Source organism: Euleptes europaea, chromosome 11 (genome assembly GCF_029931775.1).
Source record: "Euleptes europaea isolate rEulEur1 chromosome 11, rEulEur1.hap1, whole genome shotgun sequence".
In the NCBI taxonomy this organism is placed as follows: Eukaryota; Metazoa; Chordata; class Lepidosauria; order Squamata; family Sphaerodactylidae; genus Euleptes; species Euleptes europaea.
In genome coordinates, this window is record NC_079322.1 from 63,977,227 (window position 1) to 64,000,823 (window position 23,597).

The 23,597-nt window shown below is 43.4% G+C and overlaps 1 protein-coding gene and 1 non-coding gene across 3 annotated transcripts in view; one reads left to right on the plus strand and one right to left on the minus strand.

Annotated features, from left to right (window-relative positions):
- Window positions 1-23,597, plus strand: part of CCNY (cyclin Y) — a 107,261-nt gene that overhangs the window by 13,340 nt on the left and 70,324 nt on the right. Inside the window, exon 1 of one of the 2 annotated variants that reach the window (XM_056857475.1) lies at window positions 16,069-16,088. The exons of the other annotated variant lie outside the window; for it this stretch is intronic. The gene's annotated coding sequence lies outside the window, so the exon portion shown is untranslated. Of the gene's footprint in view, window positions 1-16,068; window positions 16,089-23,597 lie in introns of those variants that run through there. 2 annotated transcript variants of the gene reach the window in all.
- On the minus strand, window positions 2,924-2,995 carry TRNAT-GGU (transfer RNA threonine (anticodon GGU)). The gene has a single exon. It is a non-coding gene; the product is annotated as a tRNA-Thr (tRNA).

Below are 23,597 nucleotides of genomic sequence, written 5' to 3' on the forward strand. Positions count from 1 at the left end.
TTCATATAACAGCAAACCACAGTTAAGTACTAACTTTGGTTAATAAACCATCTATTATGCACGGATTGGTGTGACTTGACCATCTGTGTTCAGATGTGACAAGGAAGTGGGGTTTGAAGAAGCCTAATTTCATTAGACTGTAAGAACCATGGAATCATAGTTGGAAGGGACCACCAGGGTCATCTAGTCCAGCCCCCTGCACAATGCAGGAATTTCACAACTACCTCCCCCACACACACCCCGGTGACCCCTACTCCATGCCCAGAAGATGGCCAAGACGCCCTCCCTCTCATCAACTGCCTAAGTTCATAGAATCAGCATTGCTGACAGATGGCCATCTAGCCTCTGCTTAAAAACCTCCAGGGAAAGAGCCCTTACCACCTCCCGAGGAAGCCTGTTCCACTGGGGAACTGCTCTAACTGTTAGAAAATTCTTCCTGATGCCTAGACGGAAACTCTTTTGATTTAATTTCAACCTGTTGGTTCTGGTCCGACCTCCTGGGGCAACAGAAAACAACTGGGCACCATCCTCTATACGACAGCCCTTCAGGTACTTGAAGATGGTTATCAAATCCCCTCTCAGTCTTCTCCTCATGAGGCTAAACGTACCCAGCTCCTTCAACCTTTCCTCATAGGACTTGGTCTCCAAACCCCTCACCATCTTTGTTGCCCTCCTCTGGACACGTTCCAGCATATCTACACCTTTCTTAAATTGTGGTGCCCAAAACTGAACACAATACAAGAGTTTATAAGCCTTGTGAGCAGGAGTTATATTACTCTGCATTTCTGCAGAGCATCCGGGTCACGGAACTTCTCTTTCCGTAGTGGTAGTAGCCCCAAGGCCCTGCATATGTAATACTTCTCAGAATGGGAAATGATGTTGTTGGAGGGAAAGAAATGGTTTGCACAGAGATACTTTTCCCAGATAGGGATGTTCACACTGTTTGTAACTCTGATCCAACACTTCTGCAGCGAAGGGTCGTTCCTAGTTTCTTTTCCATTTCTTTCAGGGTAAGATCGTTTTGTTTATTGGATTGCTGCAGCCAGCCAGGGCTAAGATAAATATATGGTTCTATTTGTCCTCATGGTACTAAATCATATATGGACTAAAGGGCATTGTGTCTGTCCAACAGAAAAGGCCCTCTCAGACTCAGAGCACATTCAAGGAACTGTGTATTTATATTTCGCAGGCGTTTGTATAAATTGAATATTCTTGCCTTCTAGAGTGGCACTACCCGGGGCTTTTCATTCTTATTTCTGTTTTCCCTGCCACCCCCCTCTCCCAGTGCTTGAAACAGAGCCATTTAAACAAGCAGTATTCACACAGAGGAAATGGAGTGTGTGTGTGTGTTTTTTTAACACAAAGCAAAACTGCCTTGCACAAGGCTGCCCACTGTTTCAGTGGTACTTTGAGAACAGATTTTTTTTTTAATGTTCACATCACAATCAAGAACTCTGTGCGGTGCACTAGATAGGTTTCCCGAATGTTCATTTCAGCGCGGCTCGCTTGGTGAATTGTATCTTTAATCTGAGCGCGCTCCTGCAGGTGACTCGTTGACCTCTTTCAATGTCTACAGCCAGCGAGGCGAGCTTAAAACCCCCGAAATCCTCCACCTGTCCGCTCTGTTGGTCTTAATTTTCCCTTAGAGGTGTTTTAACCGTGGTTGTACGGCTTTTATGTGCAAGCTCTGATGTTTGTTTATTCCCCCACTCCCAACGATTACTAAAACAGGAAGCAACTAACAATAAATGCATTCCTTTTATTGGCCAATTCTATACTAAGTGGGCTTAAGAGAGAAACTCAAGCACTGCTTTTTTTGTGTTGGGATTTTTTTAAAAAATCCTGTTAGTTAAACATTTCCTTTGTTGTGGTTATTGTTTATTGCAAGAGACAGCAGTCAAGAGCATTGCAATACTTGATCGCTCCTTCGGTCCATTTGGGGCAGAATCCACTGTGGCCGTCTCCTGGGCATCTGCAATGGCTGAGCATTGTGCCACACGGGGTAACCTCACTGCCCAGATCCATTCCAAAAAATTTTCCTTAAAGATGCCTTTGTTTGTTTATTTGGTTTCTTTTTAGTGTGTTATATCTCTTTGCGTCCCTTTCCTGCTCATTGGCCAATTTTATGGCAGGGCCAAGTTGATCAGCTGTTCCGTCTTTACATCTTGCTGGTTTCTATTTGTTCGGGTGCTTGGACCCACTAGCAGACACGATACCTTGCCCCAGTTGTGCGAGCGGCAGGGAGTCAGCTTGGTGAGAGCCAGCATGGTTAAGAGCGGTGGTTTGGAGGGGTGGACTCTGATCTGGAGAACCGGGTTTGATTCCCCGCTCCTCCACATGAGCGGCGGAGGCTAACCTGGTGAACTGGATTTGTTTCCCCACTCCTACACACATGAAGCCAGCTGGGAGACCTTGGGCTAGTCACAGCTTTCTTAGAGCTCTTTTAGCCTCACCTACCTCACAGGGTGTCTGTTGTGGGGAGGGGAAGGGAAAGTGACTGTAAGCCAGTTTGATTCTTCCTTAAGTGGTGAAGAAAATTGGCGTATAAAAACCAACTTTTCTTCTTATTCAGTAGCAGAAACGCCAGTTGTTTGGCAGCATAGAAGGGGAATCCTTGGGGGGGCCCTACAGTGAAAAGTGGCTCAGATAGAGAGGCAAAGTTCACGTGATGCTAGAGTTTGTGAAGGTACTCTGGGCCTGTCATTTGGCTGTGAAAAGGCAGCTGCAGAGGAGAAGAGAAAGGGGCTTTCAGTTCTCTCCCTCTGCGCCATTTCTCCTATCAAAAATCACATGAACACATGAAGCTGCCTTATACTGACCCTTGGTCCATCAAACTCAGTGTTGTCTACTCAGAGCGGCAGCCGGCTCTCCAGGGTCTCAGGCAGAGGTCTTTCGCATCACCTACCTGCCTAGTCCCTTTAACTGGAGATGCCGGGGATTGAACCTGGGACCTTCTGCATACCAAGCAGATGCTCTACCACTGAGCCACATTCCCCCCCCCAGACTGCTTTAAGGCCTGAAAGGTAAGGGGGGGGGAGAGAGGTTCCTGTATGTGCCTGTCTTTTTCCCCCTATGGGGTTTAAAGCAGACTCTGGGGAGGGGGAGATTTTTGATTTAGTGAACAGCTCAAACATCCCCAAGCCCCCAATCCAAAGATCCCTTCCCCAGCATTACTGCTCTCCTTACTGCTGCCTCCCCCAACTACTTTTAAAGATAAATTATTCATCTGGCGCTCCTGTCCCAGAACTCCAGCATCACAGGTAGTTTGTAGGTAAGGGAGAGTGGCAGATTGGTGAGCTTCGTATTGGTCAGTGACATGGAACTGGTCCTGATCTCCCAGATAATTCTGGGTGGTTGTTGTTAGTGTCCCAGCTGGAAATGGCTTCCGTTGTCCCCTCTGGTTTAGCTGTCTTCAGGGAAATGGGTCCCTTCTGTGATCCGCAGGGTTCTGTGGGTGCCACAGGGCTCCCGGTAAAAGCATTTAGTGGTGGTAGTGGTGAATTCCCAGTGAGAACAGATTAGGGCCCCTCTTGTCTGTCTGCTGCTTGACAGATTTTGCTTGTTTAAGGTTTATATGGCAGAGTTCAGCCGAAGCGCTGAGAAAATGAGGGGGGCCTTCCCTCCCCCATCCCTCTTTTTCTAACTCGTGCTCGTTGAGAGTGATTGTCAAAACAAGGCTTTTGTGGGAAGTTGTCCAACCGATCTGTGCATCTTTTTGGTGCTTACCTGCTGTTAAAGCCTGTTCTTTCTCTTGAGGTCATTCTCAGAAGCAGCTCTCCTTGTGTAAATCACGCTGTGCTAAATCTGACCCCGGCTGGAGCTGGGCATGTTAACTTTGGAATAACCTGCTGAAAGATGCTAGGGTATTGTCAGCTTGAATAGCTTGCTTTTGCTTGACAGGAGCTAGTAGAAATGTCCTTGGCTGCAAAGAAAGTAAAACCTCCTTTTGATGCCATATCATATTTAGAAATGAGGATTCTGAGCCCTTTATCTTGCTGAAGCAGAAGGTATAGACAGTAGAAAATTAAGACAGTCAGTATTTATTACCTAATAGGACCCTGGGTAGTTGTTCTAAACTTCTTGGCAGAAAAAAAGCAGCAATATCTCCTTGTTTCAATAAGTGATGTATCTTAGATGAATTGCTGGGACTTCAGTCGGCATCAAACTAGTCACAAAGGTATGTTTAAGACTGGATCAGTTACCTTTGCTTAGAAAGCAGGTTGGAGGATCTCGTTTTAGGAGCAAAAGGGGGATATTGCAGCTGGTGGGCTCTTTTGTTGCTTACCTGCCCAAGTCTGTTCCTCAAGGTGGTTTCTCACCAGAAGTGAGCCTGGTTGAAAGAAAACTATCTTGTGCAGGGGGGGGGGGGTCAGGTTGCGGGGAAGTTGCCTGCAGAGCACAGGAAGATTCAGTATCTCTCCCCTGCATGCCTCTGTCTCTCAGATTGAATCCCCCTCCTATTTTTCCATCTGCATTGGGTTTGGCAGCTCTCACCTATTCAGACTTCGCCAACCTATAGGGTTGCCTACTTCCAAGTACTAGTGGGATATCTCCTGCTATTACAACTGATCTCCAGCCGATAGAAATCAGTTCCCCTAGAGAAAATGGCCGCTTTGGAAATTGGACTCTAGGGCAATTGGACTTCCCTCTCCAAACCCCGCCCTGCTCAGGCTCCGCCCCAAAAATTTCCTGCCAGTGGTGAAGAGGAACCTGGCAACCCTACCAACCTAACCGCACTAATCCATGCTTTCGTAATCTTGTGGTTGGTTGGAGTACTGTAATTTGCTCAGTGCTGTGTTGCCCTTGAAGACAACTGAGAAACTGCAACTGGTTTGTAATGTGACGGCCTGTTCATTGTCCGGGGCTAGCTAGTTGGAAGCACATCTTACCCATTTTAAGCCAGTTTTCTAAGTCCAGTTCAAGGTTCTGAGCTTTAAAGCTGTTTATGTCCCAGGACCAACAGATCTAAAGGACCATCTCTCATCATATGTCTCTGTGTGTGCTAGCTGTGGTCCTCAGGTTGCTAACGCTTGTTTTCCCCCCTGCTTAAGGTAGCTTGCCTGGTATTGACCAGAGAGCTATGCATTTTCTGTCATAGCTAAGAACATAAGAAAGGCCCTGCTGGATCAGACCAAGCCCCATCAAGTCCAGCAGTCTGTTCACCCAGTGGCCAACCAGGGGCCTCTAGGAAGCCACAAACAAGACGAGTGCAGCAGCACCATCCTGCCTGTGTTCCACCGCTCCTAATATAATAGGCACGCTCCTCTGATACTAGAGAGAATAGCTATGCAGCATGACTAGTATCCATTCTAACTATTAGCCATGAGTACCCCTTTCCTCCATGAATATGTCCACTCCCCTCTTAAAGCTCCCACCCTATGGAATGGGGCTCCCTGAAGGAGGTAAGGGAGCTCTGCCTCTAGAGGTTTCTAGGGAGTGCTGGACTGGGCTTTTCATGGGGCGGAAGCAGCAGTTGTTTTTTGGGTGGGGAGGGGGTTATTTAGGATTTTATTGTACCTTTGTATGCCTCTGTTAGCCACAAGTGGGGAGTAAAGAAATAAATGAGCCAGTGTGGTGTAGTGGTTAAGAAGAAGAAGAGTTGGTTTTTATATGCCGACTTTCTCTACCACTTAATGGAGACTCAAACTGGCTTACAATCACCTTCCCTTCTACTCCCCACAGCAGGCACCCTGTGAGGTAGGTGAGGCTGAGAGAGCGTGACTGGCCCAAGGTCTCCCAGCTGGCTTCATGTGTAGGAGAGGGGAAGCAAATCCACCAGATTAGTGTCCGCAGCTCATGTGGAATCAAACCTGGTACTCCAGATCAGAGTCCACTGCTCCAAACAACCTTTCTTAACCACTACACCATGCTGTCTCTCAGCTGTACTCAATCTGTAATGAGCACATGATTATTTCCATGCTATAACAACAGTTATGTCTCTCCCTTAGAAGCCTTAAGACTTGGTCTTGCATTAGAAGCAATAACTGTACAACTGGACTGAACGTAGGGAGGGGGCTTCCTGCTGGGAAAAAATCTGCCAGTTGGATCATGCCTGCTGCTCTGTGCAAGTTTTGCGTGCAAAAAGGCAGGGTTCAATCCCCAACATCTCCAGGATAAGAATCTTGGGTAGCCAGGCTGGGAAAGACCTCTGCTGGAGCCCCTAGAGATCTGTTTCTGCTCATGATAAGTCACCTTATGTGTCAATGGTGTGACCTGCTGTAAGGCAGTTTTCTATATTGGAAGGCTTGCTCAGTTTTTCTAATTGTAGCCTCTTTGCCTGTTCCGGTAACGTCTGGCATGGCCAGCTTCACCTTGAAGCAAGTATTTTGGAGGCCGAGGAGGAGAGAATATGATACAATTGTGAATTGTTGCTGACAGTGAGAAGCGACCTTGATGTTCTTTGTCCCGAAGGAGAGAATATTCATTTTTATGCTGCTGCAGAAGCGGTCTTTGCTATATTTAAGGTATGTGAAAGTTGTAGCCTAGCTCTGGCATGCATGTTCATCACCGGAGGATTGCAGTGTCGAGTGGTGACTTGCGTGTATAAATGGGCCATTGCAGAAATGGGGAAAAAAATCTATCTGTAGTATTATTAATTCTTCTCTCGTGCATTGCCTCTGAATGGAATCAGTTTGCATGTTTTCTCCTAGCACTTGGTGTCCTGGTAACAATGCCATTCTTATGGGAAGTGAGGAAATGGAAACAGCTTGTGTGTGAAGGAAAGTTGTGGTGCGTTGATAGCCTTTCTTCTGGTATTTCCATTTGCTTAGGCAAGACAGAATCACTTGGATCATCTGAACATTGAGAATGTTGCCCCAGGGGAGATTTTCAGGGTTGGGAATTTCCTGTGGATGGAAATCTTAGGTTAATGCCATTGTGAATCAGCTGCTTTGGCAGACATATCTGATATTGGCTGGAAGTGCACATTTCAAAAAGATCATGGAGTCATCAGGCTGCAGATAAAGAGATTTATTTGTAGGGTGATATTTATATCTATCTATATATCTATATCTCTCTCTGATCTGGTGATATATATATGTATAGGCATACTTGTAGAGAACGGTAAAGCAAAAACCAGAGACAAAGATTTATATTGAAAGCTGCAGGGAAGCTGGATCGTAGTTTCTCATCTACCATGCTGTGCATCATGCTTGGAAGCGTGATAAGTTATGTGAACTGTCATGAAAGAGTTCTTGTTTTTGCTCACCATATGACTTTCTTTTTTAAAAAAACAACAACAACCCACCTCCCTGTCTAATGGCTATGATTCCTTGACTGCGCCTTGAGCAAGAGCAATGGATTCTTTATCTCTGCTAGAACAAGCCTCATGACTTGTGACGTTCCCTGGTGAACGCCGTCTAAGATTCGTAGATATCAGCTGTTCATGGAGCTTTAGTAAACCTCCATTTTGTTGTATCCTTCTAGCTGCATTAACGGGAGGGAGAACAGGGTGTTGTTGAATATTTCGTAGGCCATGACCCGTGTCCAGTGGGCAGGAGTTGGCAAGGCAGCTCAGAAGTGGCACAAGCACATTGGATAGGATGATTACTGCAAATGGCATTGGAGAAAACAACTGTGTGAATCTCTTTCCTCCCCATCTGGACTACTCTAATATTTGTGACTTGAGAAGCACTGGATGATCTTCCACCACTCATTTTCTGTTAACTGCTATATTTAAAGATATGTGTCAGGTGTAACCTGATTCAGTGTGTTCTAGATAGTTGGGGGTCTTGGTGCTGAAAGGCTAGGAGGTGGAGGCTTTTGCCCAGAGCTTGGGAAGATATTTCCAATTCAAAGGAAACTGTACAGGTTGAGTATCCAAGAAGACTTCCAGTTGTGAACCAACAAGACTTCCAGTTCAAAACTTGCCTTGAGAGCCAGCGTGGTGTAGTGGTTAAGAGCAGTGGTGTAGTGGTTTGGAGCGCTGGACTCTGATCTGGAGAACCGGGTTTGATTCCCCACTCCTCCACATGAGCAGCGGAGGCTAATCTCAGCCCCACTTACCTCACAGGGTGTCTGTTGTGGGGAAGGGAAGGTGATCATAAGCTGGTTTGATTCTTCCTTAAGCAATAGAGAAAGTTGGCATGTAAAAACCAACTCTTCTTCCTCTTCTTGATGAGTCTGGAAGTGATCTCTGATTATTTCCTCTCTTTCTCTCTTGATTTGGTATAAGGATTTGCATAATCTACCTCATAATGTGTGTACTTGATTGCCTATTTTCAGAACTTCAGCCTATAATTTCTAACAAGTCCCAAGGAATAATGCTAATTCTTTTATATAGCCGGATATTTGCATCCCCCTTATGGGTATGAAAACATGTTCTAATCCCTGCTCATGCCTTGTGCATTTTTCCAATCCACTTATTCATAAACAGTGGCTGATGGCAGTTGATAAACACAAATAATGTTTAATCCTCCAGCAAAGATGGATTTGTCTGACTTTTATTTTCTGCTTGGTGCATGTGGGGGCTTGTAGTTGATTTTCACACATGGGTGACAGTTACCTCTGTGTAGGAAAAATGTCTTGTGCAAAGTAGATTGGATTTTAGGGATTTTCATGGCATCCACAGTGAATAACATGTGAAATTTGCAGATACTTCAGGATAGACAATATTGACTTTGGTAGGGCCTGTGGCTCAGTGGTAGAGCATCTGCTTGGCATGCAGAAGGTCCCAGGTTCAATCCCCGGCATCTCCAGTTAAAGAGACCAGGTAAGTAGGTGATGTGAAAGACCTTTCTCTGCCTGAGACCCTGGAGAGCCGCTGCCAGTTTGAGTAGACAATACTGACTTCGTTGGACCAAGGGTCTGATTCAGTATAAGGCAGCTTCATGTAGACCAGTGGTTTGGCTTAGTACAAGGACGCTTCATGGGTTCCAATATGGAAGGGCCAGAGACTATTGACCATTGAGCCTGGAGGAGAAGAGTAGTACTGATGACGATATCTCACGCATGCTGCAAGATCAGTTGTGTGTGGTTTTCTGCTGCTTCCTCCCTCACATTGAAATCAATCCTCTTTCATTTGAGCATTTCCCCCAAGCTCAGTCTGTGTTTTCAAATTAGTCTCTTCTTTGGCAAACCCCCGTGTAGTTTTAATTTTAAGGTACACATTGTTTTTTGGATGGTATTGTATTTTTTGAATATTGTGAGCTGCTTTGGTGGCTCCGGTTAAGAAAATCTAAAAATGAGTAAAGGCTCGCAAACTTCTGTGGTGTTAATAGTTCACATTTGTTAGGTGTAAAGTAATAATAGAATTTTGAACTTGACTCATAGTAGAAATATAATTCAGTAATTAATAGGCAATATTGTAATTGTTTACTCAAACTACCTGAGAAACCATCTACATACAGGGATGAACATATACAGTGTGGCATTTTCTATCATTTAATTTCTTACCATATATTGCCTACTCTTGTACTTACTATTGAATTTTTTCTCTTTTTTTAAGTAACAACATGTTCCTTATTATATGGCATCTTTTTTTATATCATCTGTAGTAATCTCGGTTCTTGTTGTATTTGTCTCATGTTTAGTTTTGATTAATATTATATATTAAAAAGGTAAAGGTAAAGGTCCCTTGTGCAAGCACCAGGTCATTCCTGACCCAGGGGGTGACGTCGGTCACATCCCGATGTTTACTAGGCAGACTTTGTTTACGGGGTGGTTTGCCATTGCCTTCCCCAGTCATCTTCCCTTTACCCCCAGCAAGCTGGGTACTCATTTTACGGACCTTGGAAGGATGGAAGGCTGAGTCAACCTTGAGCCGGCTACCTGAAACCGACTTCTGTCGGGATCGAACTCAGGTTGTGAGCAGAGCTTGGACTGCAGTACTGCAGCTGATCACTCTGCGCCACAGGGCTCTTTAATATTTAATTAAATATTTAATTATATATTAAAAATAGAAAAAAAGGTGTAAACCTAAACTATCTTGGGTGTGCACTTTCAAATGCACATGTAAGTATACACACTTAGTTAGTGGTGGACCATTTGTAAAAGAGTCAGGAGTTTGGTAAAACAAGAGGTAGTGAAAGTACTGTGATGTAGATGAAGCGGCCTTCTACTGGTTCAGCCCGTTGGTCCATCCAGATCGTCCATTCTTACTTAAGCTGGTCTCCAAGCTCTCAAGCAGAGAAAGGTCTTCAACCTGTTATCTCAGGGCACAAATAGAGATGTGACCAAGATCATGGGTCTCTGTCCGTCTGCAAAAGGCAAGTTGTTGCATGTGTAGCTCAGATCGGAGAGAACGGGGATTTAACCTTGCAACTCCTGCTGAGTTTCACTAATGCAGAGGAAAAGCCATTATTAAACCTAGCAAAACTGAGCAGGAGTTGGTTAAATATCCCCTCCGTGCAGCCCAATCCAAGTCAGTCCCGGGAACGCAATTGGCCATTTAGAGGTAGAGGAAGATCCATGTTCTTTGTTTCACCTGTTGGTTCTCTGAGTGTTTAAACTTGGAGATTCCAGGAATTCAGCCTGGGAGCTTCTGCAGGCAAAGCATGTGTTCTGCCACAGTCTCTCCCTGATGTTTTCAGGTTAATAAAGCTATTGACATTTTGTAAGGGGGATGTCACTATTAGATACGTGATATGAGAGGGCTTGTTGGAGCTGAACCAGAAAGATGTGGTTCTGAATCTCTGCTTAGCCATGAGACTATCGTTGGGTAGCTTTGGGCCAGGCACACATTCTCTCAGCCTAGTTTTAACCTATTTCAAAGGGTTTTTGGGAGAATGAAGTGGGATAAACTGAATGTATACCGCTCCGAGCTTCTGAGAAAACATAAATGTTAGAGATATCGATGATGCTTACATTGAGACTGGCCTGCCTCAGTAGTCTGATCATGTTTGTTGAAGGGGAAATTGAGAACGGAAACTTAGATGCCAGAGATCCCATTATCTCTTTTATACAAGATGTGTGGGCCTTTCCTTTTAGTCAGCATGGTGTAGTGGTTAAGAGCGGTGGACTCTAATCTGGAGAACTGGGTTTGATTCCCCACTCCTACACATGAGCGGCGGACTCTAATCTGGTGAACCGGGTTGGTTTCCCCACTCCTACACATGAAGCCAGCTGGGTGACCTTGGGCTAGCCACAGTTCTCTTAGAGCTCTCTCAGCCCCACCTACCTCACAGTGTGTCTGCTGTGGGGAAGGGAAGGTGATTCTAAGACAGTTTGAGTCTTCCTTAAATGGTAGAGAAAGTCAGCATATCAAAACCAGCTCTTCTTATTCTTCTAGTTGCAGCATAATATCTTGTTGTGGTCATTAGTACATATAAAAGAAATTTAGGAAATTGCCAGTCTGGTGCCCTTTTCAAAGAGGAAAATACGCAAGACCTTATGGAGGGGTGCCGGCACTTCTAAAGAGGGCTACTGGAGGTCAGTAGATCAGGAATGAATTTTAACTCTTTTGCTGGTGTGTCATATTGATGACGTGTCTGACATTTTTTGCCTGTATATGGTCACTTTTGTAGTGTTTGGCTAGCTGGAAATACAGTCAAAGTTGACCGGCTGTGTTATTGCCGATTTCTTCCCCTCTCTCTTTGTTCTTCCCCACCCCTTTCAGTTTGTGCTTCCTTCTGATTTCACATGTGGTATGCTGTGATACTCTTGCCCCCCCCCCCCAAGGTTACTACTGTTTATATATAACATCTTTGGCTTTTACTTGAGCCAAGCTGAACCGGGTCAGCAACAATCGTACGTTGCTGAAATGCTGAGCAAGTTAGTTTAATGGGAGTTACCAAATTTTTAGGACTTCAGTTCTTACGCTTATCCCACTCTTGTTCTCAGTATCCCGAAGCAGCTTTCTCAGTTGATCTCCATGTAGACAGCTTATAGGACAAATTTTATGAGCTTCAACAGCTGTGCTTTCATGCCACTGTCTTCTCCTGTACCGTCTGATCACCATAAAAAGAAGAGGCTACTCCCTTTCTAGGGACAGCAAACTCTGGAAATCATTTCACGTGGCTTCACAGGCCATCATCCTCTTTGAATAATAAGCTTCAGCACTTAAGAAGAAGAGTTATACCGTATGCTGACTTTCTCTACCTTTTTAAAAAGGAGAATCAAACTGTCTTACAATCTCCTTCCCTTCCTCTACCCACATCTTGTGAGGTAGGTGGGGCTGAGAGAGTTTGAAAAGAACCGTGACTAGCCCAAGGTCACCCAGCAGGCTTCATGTGGAGGAGTGGGGAATCAAACCCAGTTCCTCAGATCAGAGTCTGCCGCTCTTAACCACCGTGCCGGCTTTGCTAAATGAAGAGCTCTACTAAATGAATACTGGTGTAAATACAAACAGTAGTAACTCCATACTCTAAAAAAGCAGGGCTTCTTTCCCATTAAGAATTGTGAAGAAGAGACATCCTGCTACCAGACCATTTATCCATCACGCTCAGTATTGTCTGCTCTGGCTGGCAGCATGTCTGGGTCTTGCTAACACATTACAAAGTCTTCTTGTTGGGCGGATGACGCCAGAACTTGGCATTAGATGTGTGATGGGAGGTTTGTGCCTCCCAGATGGACGCTAACCCTTTTGTCGTGTGACTGTGGCCCGTTACTTATGGGGCTACGTGTATATTTTGCGAGGGAGCCCATAGTGGTTCCACAGGCTGGTTTGAATACTTGGGGGTCGTGGCTCAGTGGTAGAGCATCTGCTTGGCATGCAGAAGGTCCCCCCCCCCCGGCATCTCCAGTTAAAGGGACTAGGCAAGTAGGGGACGTGAAAGACCTCTGTCTGAGACCCTGGAGAGCCACTGCCGGTCAGAGTAGACAATACTGACTTTGATGAACCAAGGGGCTCATTCAGTAGAAGGCAGCTTAATGTGTTCATGTGAAAATGGTGTGTGTGTGTCGGGGGGAGGCTGAAGTTGCTTCTCTGTAGGCACAGGTTGCAAACACAAACCAGCTAGTGTGCATTTGCTACCACAAAACCCCTGTTATACATCTGATGCACTGTTCTGGTGGTGTCCACTGACCAACATGAGGCCTTTGTAATGCGTATTGAGGCCCAAATACACCAACAGACTTCCCTAGTGCTTGCTACCTGTGATTTTTTTAAACAGGAGATGCCTGAACCTTGCATCTTTAGTGCTGCTGACCTGTTGTCCCCTCCCCTTAAAATCTGGGAGGAGTGCAGCTTCTCCCAATGTAGTGTTGGCTGGGGATGTGGAAGGGCTATATAACTACACAGTAGTATCACTGTGCCTTGGAAGCTGGCTGGGCGACCCTGGGCCAGTCACACTCTTTCAGCCTAACCTACCTCACAGGGTTGTCATGAGGGTAAAATGGAGGAGTTGATGTAAGCTGCTTGGGTCCCCATCGGGGATAAAGGTGGGATATAAATAAATAAATTAATTAATGGTTCTTGGTTCTAGGCATGTTGCTCTGGGAAAATCCATCTTGGCTAGAAAGTGGGTTCTGATGCTGTTGCTGACTGTTTTTATCTGGTGTGCAAAGTGATCCTTAAGGGCCAGAGGCCAACAAGAAGTTTGGAACACAAACCCATACCACGTGACAGAATTTTTGTACCAGCATGGTGTAGTGGTTAAGAGCGGTGCATTGGAGCGGTGGACTCTGATCTGGAGAACCAGGTTTGATTCCCCACTCCTACACATGAAGCCAGCCAGGTGACGTTGGGCAAGTCACAGTTCTCTTAGAGTCTCTCAGCCCTACCTACCTCACAGGGTGTCTGTTGTGGGGAGGGGAAGGGAAGGTGATTGTAAGCCGGTTTGAGTCTCCCTTAAGTGGTAGAGAAAGTTGGCATATAAAAACCAACTCTGCTTCTGCTGCTATGGAATGCATTGAGTGACATAAAATAGGAGAAATATTTTTTTTTTAATGTACTTGATTATCTGCCTTTGTGGAATTAGATGCCTGCTGTGTTGCCTTTCCCCTGCCTTGCCCTTTAGCTCCGGAAGAATCTGCTTTTGTCAATTACAGGAAGAGTGTTTTCCTTCCATGTGCAAGCCATGAAGTGGCTTAATCGGCCATGGCCCCCGTAAGACCTCAGTTGGTCTTACGGTATATCTCTTTCCTCAAGTAAGAGCTGTGTACTGTATATGCTTTTTAGAACTCCTTTCCAGGGGATTGAACTTGACCGTTTGTGATCTTAGTGTTTTGAATGCTGTTAACGCACGTAGGTCTGTATGGCTAAAATAGTGTTGTTTTAGGCCAGCCGCCAGCCAAAAGGAGGGTTCGATTCCTTCATTAGCCTAAGATTCACTGTGTAGTTTTGGGCAAGTCACTCTCACTCAATCTTGGTCCTGTATTTATTGCCTGTGGATTTTTAGGGACAGTGAATGCCCCTTTTTTGTTTAGGATCAATTGTGAAGCTGGTTGCATAGTACAAATTCTTCCTTAATGACTAGTAAGCCCTGTGTTGGACAGGGCTCGACAGAGAGCCATTGGCTGCACGCTTGTATGAACGAGGGGGATGTTTTCTTGAAAATGGAAGGAAACCACAATGTTAAATTATGCCTGTCTGGTTGCAAGCCTTTTGGGTTACGTATTTGCTTATTTACTTCATTTACAGGCTGCCTTTCTCTTTGAGACTCAACGCAGTTTTATGGGATTAGAGAAACATACGCGGTAACGACCAGTATAATGCATACAACAAACAAAACTGTGGAACAAGGAAATAAAAGCAATATAATACACCCAATAAACAATGCAAAGGGCGAAAACTGTCAGTTTTTCACACAGTAGAACTACAATACTATTTCTTTAATAAAAAGAGCCATCGTGAAAAATTCCACTTTACAGAGCCATTTCCCTTTTTATTACCAGCCTTATTTGCTTTTATAAAAAATGTTCTCCCGAGCGTTTGTTTTACACGTTTGAGTTGCAGACATGCTTGGAGATGAACCCTCATGAAAGCAGCCTCCACAGTAGGGAAGGCAGAAGAAAATCCGAGTGTGTGTGATTTGGAAGAATTTGTAGAACTCGGAGATGGTCCTCTGAAAAATCCCTGTAGGGTTTTGTGTCTACACCATCAGTACCAGTTCTTCCCACTTCTATCTTAGAAGAAAATGGAAAGCTAATAAAGAATTTCCTCTTTTTCATTGTTTTTGTCGCGGTTCCCACTTTCATTTTTTTACTCATGTTACTTTGCCATCTGTAGTTCAACTGGAGTGCTGCTAATTATAAAACTACTTGCCCTGGATTGGAAGACTTTTGTTCTGAATGTCTGCCAGAGTTCTGAGAGCAAACCATAATATAGGGCATGGCTGGTAAACGGTTAAACCGTATTGTGGGTTTTACATGACGTTAGAGTTTTCCAGTGGGGCTTACGCATGAGCTGGTGGCCTATAGCCGCCAAGAAGACTCTGACCTGTGACCAGAGTTCCCATTTGAGATCCCAGTTCTGTCATTAACACGCGAGGGGGCAAGCCACTGTCTCTCAGCCTTTCTTCCTGTCTACGATATGGGGAGAATAAATATTGATGTACCTTATAGGCTTATAACATAAGAACCTAAGAAAGGCCATGGTGGATCAGACCAAGGCCCATCAAGTCCAGCAGTCTGTTCACACATTGGCCAACCAGGTGCCTCTAGGAAGCCCACAAACAAGATGACCGCAGCTCCATTGTCCTGCCTGTGTTCCACAACACCTAATATAATAGGCATGCTCCTCTGATCCTGGAGAGGATAGTTATGCATCATGACTAGCATCCATTTTTACTAGTAGCCATGAATAGCCCTTTCCTCCATGGTGGTTCTGAGGATTCCTGGGATACTTCATGAGAAGTGCTTAGAACACTCTAACATGACGTCTCCGTGTTTAATATTATGAGTGCTGCTTTTAAATAACCAGGATTGCTTTGTTTTGACTTTCAAAACAGGAGACCTGGAAGGAAATGCAGCCCACGAAGCTCCCCTTATGTGGATAGATTGTAGCTTTCTGATTGTTGAGCCAATCTGATCCAGAAAAGCTATTTCCAATTATTTTTCTTTTTCAGGTGGCTGACCCATTATCCTTCTGTGTACTCATGGTTGCTAAATGGGTGCAAAACATGGTTTCTCAACTCTTTGAAGAAAAAAACAGTACTATTTACCTCTGTAAATTTAGAATTTTGAGGCCAGTGGCTCACAGCTCCGTAAAGGTAGGTGAGCAATTGATGCACTTTGACCTCATTGAACCATAATGATAACCGATATCAAATGTTACTGCATCGGGGGGGAAAATTCAACATATGTGCTATTTTATGTATCTTAGATGTTTAGTTTAAATTACCACTCCTTACGGACATTTCAACAATGAAGATTGTGTGCCTTTTTCCTGACTGGCCCCACTGCTTGCGTGTAATATTCTGTATAAATTACTAGTAGACCGACTGCTTTTAAGAAGGGGTAATCTGTTGTATTCTTCTGGTCTGTGAAATGACTGTTTGGGGAATTTTGTATACCGGGAATTCTAATGCTCAATGAAGTCAGTCCTCATGGTCAATAAATAAGATTGTGTGTGTGTGTTAACAAAAAGACCAGGTTGGATTATGACTTTGGTCTAGTCTTTCAGTGGTTTGGGTGTAAGGGTGTCCGTTTTCAAAGCTGCTATCATCTGTTCCTCATTTTCCTGTCTGCACTTCTAAAGAATCCCATTTTCTTCTGTCTGTTCTTCTTCCCTCTTGTCCACTGGTACTGCTGTAAGCGAATGTTGACATTTATTTGAAAAACTTAATTTCAAATTCAGAGTAAGTTTAAAGAGATTCCCTAGAGAGACAGTGAATAAGTGGTTGGACTACTTTGTACAGTTTATTTTGAGCATGTTATTGAAGTTCTCTTGATGAGGAATTAGGATTTTTTCAGACTTTAAGGGTAGCTTTGTGGTGTACGTTTAGATTCTACCTAATAATCTCGAGGATAGAGACATTCATACACATTATTTTACATGTGTGGCGTAATTTCAATACCTTGATTCTTGCTTTTTGAAATGGTAGCTGATGAGTCATAATTTCCCTTGCATTTTGACAGTTGGATAGACATTGATTTAAGTGCACGACTTACTCTAATTTGAAAATTGACTGTTTTTGTTTCTTGACATAATGAGAGCAATAGCTGTTGTAACTGTTGACAAAATTATGCATCTAAAGTGTGTTTGTGTGATTCCAAGGGTTGCTTATGGGCAGTTATTGAAAATGAGTTGTGCCGATCACTTTAAAAAGTAGTAGTTGGTATCCATCCATTGGGTTTTCTGAGGGTATAGCAGTCCAAATGGAGGAGGAAGAAAAAGAGCAGGCCTGCTGGTGAGAGAGTGTATAAATTGTCGGAAAGAAATAGAGGAAGAAATATGGCGGTGGGGTGTATGGATAGAATTCTGAATGATGAAAAGTTTAGGGAATGTTAACTGTCTCTGCTTTATTAGAAGAATCCTGACCTTAAAGGTGATTGAAACAGGGCAATACAAATAAGAGTTCTTGAAGATTGTACAAGGATAGATCTGTCCATTGTAACTATTGAGCTTCTCATCGCTCCAGGAATTCCTTGAAGCTCTGAATGGCTTGTCAACACAAATTTGGAATACACAACTTTTTGTGATGGGTGAATAGCAGGTGACCTACCAAGAACTGCAAAATGCCAGAAACGTGCCACAGAAATAGTACTAAGCTGTCCCTTGTGTGTAGCACATGTTGTTGTACAAGGATAAAAAATCCCCCCCCCAAAAAAAGAATTCCTTTTCCAGTTGGTTTTCAATTATTATCAAAAGCATTGTGTTCAGAATATATACCACACGCAAGCCATGAAATGGGTTAAAGATGCCAGAACGTTAGACAGCTGCACGGCTCTCTGCCCGAGGAACTTGCTTGGCTCTTCAAGGGAGAAGCAAAGGCTACTGTGGAGAGGCAGGGTGGGGTGGGGGTGCCACAAAGCATCTTTACAACTGGACAAATAGACAAAATAATAAGAGGGATTTTTGAGCATTTGATTAAAATTCTTTTAAAGACGATGGAAATTAGTTACACCATTTAAAAAGTAGTACATTAAAATAACGTTACTGGCACCCAAGTATAAAAGCGCATCCCAAGATTCGTCGCTTTGTGGAAACTTCAGGACTTTAGAAAGTGCTGGGTAAAAATGAGAAATTGGAGGCTGATGAAACCTACTAGGAGAATATGGGAATTGGTTTTTTCATCTTCTTCTCTAATGGGTTAGGACTAAAAACTTAAAATTTAAAGAACTACAAACATTTCCTGAAACAAAGCATGTCATCTCAAAGATGCTGAACTCCTGCTGGCATTCATTCTCCGGATGCTTTGTTAGATATGAAGACATGAACCAAAATGCTTTTGTTGTGCTCAGACGATCCTTCCACGTTGTGCATCAAGGCATCTGTGGATCATATTGTGATGCTACCTGGAATTTAAAACTATGCCATGTCTCATTTTGGAGACAAGCCCATGAAGTAACAACACCGTGTCACTTGTATGTCCTCTTTTTAACAAACAGGATTCTCGTATGGGGCGCCGGTTTTTATACTTCATTTCCAAAATGTCTGGAAGCTTGGACTCCCTGCCCCACCTTCCCTTTTATATGGAAAGTGGTTTTTTTCTCTTCCTCAGTTGGAGAATACCCTAGCATAATGAACATGTTGCTGGTTGGCAAAAGCCAAGAGCACAGAAATCTTCTCTTTGTCTTCATGGCTTCTCTTCACCGTTGTTTGTGCAGTTGATGCTGGTTAGTGCCTGTAACTACACAGCTCCTTATTTCATAAGGTTTTTTTTTTAATCAAACTATTATCTCCCCCCCACAGTTATCACTGATGAATAATGCCAGTATAGTAGTGAAATAAAACAGTAGTCTATAAACCACCATAGACAAAATAGATAATTGTCCACAATGTCCTGCAATCCAAGTCCTCAAAGAGAAATTACAGATGTCTTGCTGCACAGTGTCGTCTTGCAATATGTCTTCTAAAAGTCAGCTGACAAGCTGACCAATAGGATTCCTCTTTTGTACAGCCGTTTAACAATCCATACTCAGTATCCACCGTAGTGAATATATGCAGGCTAATGCAATGATATTATGACAAGCAACCGGATATGCCTTGTTTCGCTGGATTTCTGCTTCTTCAGATAATTACAATTTCATCCGATCACAATTTTGTGATTCAAAGTTCCATGCTCATGAGCCTTATAGGCACCTACTATATAGGATCCCTATGCATATGCCATCCAGATCAGGACAGCTCTTATAGAGGTACAAAGAGCAGATATCACTAGTATCTCTGTATGTGGTTTAGTTTCTCTGCCCCCATTCTGGGCTAGAGAAATTCCTTTAAGGACCTACCATCTGTGGGCTAGAATCCACAGTCCCCCTATGTTTTCTTTTTAAAGTTTTCATTTTGGTATGCAGAATGAGATTGGGTGGGTGTGCTTTATCGGTAGTGATCTGCCCATCTGGGTTTTTTTTCCCTTGCATGTTTCCCCCCCCCCCAAAAGGAGCCATCGATGGAGGAACCTGTCCTGTGTGACTCAATTTTTGTAGAGAAAATATTTCATGCTTTGTGCCTGGCTTTACTGAATTTGTCAGCAAGAGGATTCTTCACCTATTACCATATTGATTGATTTGTTCCCACCTGCAGTGCATATATTTTATCCAAAATCTTCGCATAATGAGAAACTGCAGGCTTGTAGGGATTTCTGCTCATGACAGACATGATCAGATTGAGATGCTGCTCGGCAGACATTGCTGGTCCACCATAATATTGTCATCTGTGACCTTCTTCCCTTTCTTTTTAGTAATGTGGGGATCTGGTTAAATAGTCTTGCAAGACTTTGTGTATGGTGGGGGAGAATCTGTATAGTTCTTATGTTGGACTTCTGGTGTTCCAATTCACAGTGTATGTAGATTACTACAAGTGTCACGTTGGCTTTGCCTACTCTGGTCACATACTATCAAAAACAAAGCAACCCAGGCAAATTCAACAATGTATAGAGTTTCCTTAGAATTAAACAACCATAATACTATAATAGGAGCCCCGTAGCGCAGAGTGGTAAGCGGCAGTACTGCAGTCCAAGCTCTGCTCACGACCTGAGTTCAATCCCAACGGAAGTTGGTTTCAGGTAGCCGGCTCAAGGTTGACTCAGCCTTCCATCCTTCTGAGGTCGGTCAAATGAGTACCCAGCTTGCTGGGGGTAAAGGGAAGACGACTGGGGAAGGCACAGGCAAACCACCCCGTAAACAAAGTCTGCCTTGGAAATGTTGGGATGTGACGTCACCCCATTGGTCAGGAATGACCCAGTGCTTGCACAGGGGACCTTTACCTTTTAATACTATAATAATACCAAGGACATAAATTTAACAACAAAGTCACATGTGACACAAAAGTCCAATTGTTTCCATATGCATCCACTTAGGGCATGTCACCACAAAGGTAATTCAATTCCATGTGGTGTCGGGTAAGTATCCAGTTATTTAACATATCAGAAGTACATGTTCATATGCATCACGATTAGGAAGCGTGGCTTTCCATGGCATTGCCATGAAGGAGCAGTGCTCTGTTAACAACTTTAGCATGGTACGACGTCCATGAGAATCTTCTGATGAAGATGTTCAGTTGAAACAGGATAAACTCTACCGACTCTTCGACTTCCTCAGCATTTATATTGAGAATGTAGAATAGAGTGTTACGTTGTTATATTGCTTGCATAGGAGAACTTTTCAATGGGTTAGACCCTTAATAATAGTTCAGCAGTCTTTAGGGATCTAACTGTCTGGGAAGGAGTGAGATCTGAGATTTTGTTAAGCAACAGTCTAGCTTGTAGAGCTTTGCTTGGTCAGCGGTGGGAGTCCTCTCTGCATTGAATGCCAGGGCTGGCCATGACTCGCAGTACGGTCAAAGTTTGCAGTGGGAAAAACTTAACTGTCAATGAGCAAATGGTATGTTTTGGGGGTTGGTTTGGATCCTAGACACAATTTTTGCTGCTGAATAACGTGGGTGGTTTTTCCATGTTGTGGCACTAGCGTGGGTCATAGCCTGAGGTGTAATTTGTGGGTTGTGTAACATAGTCTCTGTAGTACTTAAATTTCCTCTACGTTTAAGGCTTTGGCAAGATCCTAGCTTGTCTACCTCATATCTTGTGTTTTGCTGAGCTCCGTGTAAATAGCTTCCTACGAGATGACTACTCAGCATTTCCTCAGTGATGAAATATTTATTCATTTTTGATACTAAAATAACAGATAACCAACAATTGATTTTTATTAAGAACTAAGGCAGCTTTTAGGGGTGAATTAACCACATAATGGGACGCCACATCACTGGAACTAGCTTTCTTCTTGAATAGCTATTGATTTAAAGACCACATGGGAAGAATTTAATGATGGTCAATTGATGTGTGTATGTGTGTTTGTGTGTGTATTATCAAGACCCCTTAGGTGTAATTTTGAGGATCTTTGTGGCCTTACCTTTGCCATCCTTTCAAGACAAGATGCTCTGTTACTTTAGATGCTATTTGTTCTACTTTTCTTCTCTCATGAATGCTCAAACTGCTATTTCCCCTTTTCCTGAACAGTTCTGATTATGCAACTTTTAAAACAACTTAATACAACCTCAAGGGTTGATAGTGATTATATGGTGGTTGTAAGCAATGAAAGGTATAATTGATTTTAAGCAATGTAAGTAATGGAGGGAGATACTTGCTGTTGTCATTGTGATGCCTGTTTCTTTCTCCCTGTATTTCTAATCTCGTATACTGCCTTTTTTAAATGTGAAAAATCTCAAGATAGGACATAGGAGGTTCCCTGTTGGATCAGAATAGTGGTCTGTCTAGTCCAACATCCTGTCATACATAGTGGACAACTAGTTTTTTTTTTTTTTTAAGGGAAAGAGGCCAAGACCTTTCCCTGATATTGCCTCCTAACACCTCCGGGTGTGGAGGTTTCCTTTAGTCATTATGGCTAGCGGTCATCGATTCTCCATGGCTCTGTCAAATCACTTTTTAAAGGTATTATGCTAGTGACCGCCATTATGTCTTCTGGCAGTGAATTCCACCATTTCATATCTCATCAAGCAGCCAAGTATTTCCTTTGGCCTATCCTGAATCTGTCATTCATCAGTTGTATTGGATGCCTCCCCCTATTCTAGTATTTTGGGACAAAGTGAGAATATTATCTCCATCTTCCTTTTCAAGTCCATATATAATTTTATAAGCCTCTATTATGTCCCCTCTTAGCCGCCTCTCTTCTAAACTGAAGAGTCCCAAACTCTCCACCTTTCCCTCAGAGGAAAGGTGCTCCAACCCTTTAATCATCTCGCTTGCCTTCTTCTGCACCTAATGTGTCCCGTGAATGCTTGTGCTGTACTTCAGATCTTTCCGGTGGTTCTAGACTTCTAAGATCCTAATGCCCTCATTATTGAATTGTCCAATTTTGTCGATCGTACTGACTTGCTATGTGTAATCGGCCTTGAGTCCCTGTGAGAAAGGCAGGGTATAAATAACGTAAATAGATTAATTTAAAAAGATCTCATATTGTTTCCGTAATATCTATAAATGGATCAGTTTGTAGGAGATGAAGAAACGAGTTTAGTTAATACAATGTAATATACCTTTTGGAAACCATGTCTGTGCATCGTGTCGGGTCTGAGTTTAGTATATGCTGTTACCTGCTGCTTCTGTAATGTGTTCGGTCTTGACAATGCTCTAGAATACTGATGTTATGTGTCGCAAAACAGTTTTTGCCCACAGAGAGTGGCCTGCGTGGGTTTCCTACAGCTGCACTCAATAACCAAAAGGAAGCTGATGGCCTTCTGGACATCTGTTTGTTCTTGGGCAATAATGAAACTCTTTGATTCTCTGCCTGGTTTTGGTTTATGTATTTTCCTGTACCTGCTCCTGTTTTTAAGTTCTAGTTTTGATAGCCACTTGCATTTGTAATTTGTACACCATTGAAGGCAGTGCATATGTTGTGATTGCGGCATATAGGCATCGCTTGCAGGTAGTTCCAGCTTGTTCTAAAAGGGGGGGGGAGTATGTGTCCCGTCTCCTCCTGTTTCCTTGGATTGTAAGGAAAGTAATTTCCTGATGAATCTTTGCCTCCGTGATTGGGATTCCCCAACCCCGGCTTCCAATGTAGAATCATTTTTAAAAAGGGTTAGAGACAAGACTAAAACCTTTAAAGCTCATTCATTTTGCTGGCCATCCAGTTCTCTAGATGAACAGGATGAGAGTTCAGTATTTTATGAATTAAAAAGGGAAGGAGATCAGATTGCTAGTCTGTGAGTTGTTTGCCATCTTTATTGTTTTATTCTGCTCTTGAATTTGACAGGGCTAAATCTGTGATGCTTTTCCTTCAAATTTGTTTTGGCTTTGTACCTAATTGAAATAGTGTGGTATGTTTTCCCCCTTCACCCTCTTACTTAGGTAAAGGATGTCTGAAGAAGCACGTTCGGTGAGTTTGACATAAGAAATCTATTGAGTGGGACAGATTAAGGAGGACAGTGACATTTGTGATTTGACTTCATGTAAGTGGTATGATCTTCTTTGGGTTTTAAAAACTCCAAGTACTCCAAGTTTCTGTGTCCTCAGATATAGCTGAATGCTGTGGGGTTTTTGTTACTGGATAGAAACAGAATTATGGCTTCTGGATAGTCAGTAATTTTGGCTGATTTGATGAAG